Genomic DNA, 765 nt, shown 5'->3' with positions numbered 1-765 from the left:
CACTGAAAAGATCCTCATAACCCAACAACCTTTAGCCCTTGCAAACATCTCAGATGTTTAGCTTCTCCTCTGCTTGGAACTTTGTACCGCCCCTTGGCGCAAAGTCCTCTGGTTCAAAGGCCACATTCCCGGCCACAGCTTCACAGCCTGGAGGGCTCTCACCAACTGCCTCCCAACGTAGTCTTTCCTCATTCATCGTCACATCCAAGTTCGCCTGCCTGCTGCCTCTGCTGGAGAGATACTGAGTATGCTGACTATCTTTTCTTCTCCTACCCCTTCTCCTCCACCATTTGGAAGAAAGTTCTCTCACTGTTGGCCCTTTAGTCGAAGAGTCATCCCTTTTAGCAGGGAATGACTTTGGATTGATATGACCTTTCACAGACCCACCATTTGTGATACAATTGGTAATCTAGCTTTTTGCACCACCATCAACCACCTTTGGATGGAGAGGAACATTCGTAGATGGACATCCAACTCTCACTCTTTTGAAAGGATTTGGAATGCCATCTTCTTTGAGGCCACCACCAAAATTGCTGCTCTCTCGCACTGCTTGGTCCCTGACTCTCCAAGGAACAAACTTATTGTTGCTTCCTGGAATCTCCCATTGTGCCATTCTCCCTCCCCCCTGGGGGAATTGTACCCAGTAGCTGTAGCCCCCCTTTTTTGATCGGGTGGTTTCCCTTGGTTGGCCAAGTGCCTCTCCCCCCCCCTCTCTTCCCCCCATTGTATATTTTTCTCTCTTTGGGTTTATATATTTATTCATCC

Source organism: Macadamia integrifolia, unplaced genomic scaffold, assembly GCF_013358625.1.
Source record: "Macadamia integrifolia cultivar HAES 741 unplaced genomic scaffold, SCU_Mint_v3 scaffold1594, whole genome shotgun sequence".
NCBI classification, from domain to species: domain Eukaryota; kingdom Viridiplantae; phylum Streptophyta; class Magnoliopsida; order Proteales; family Proteaceae; genus Macadamia; species Macadamia integrifolia.
Note: the sequence above shows the minus strand (reverse complement) of the source record.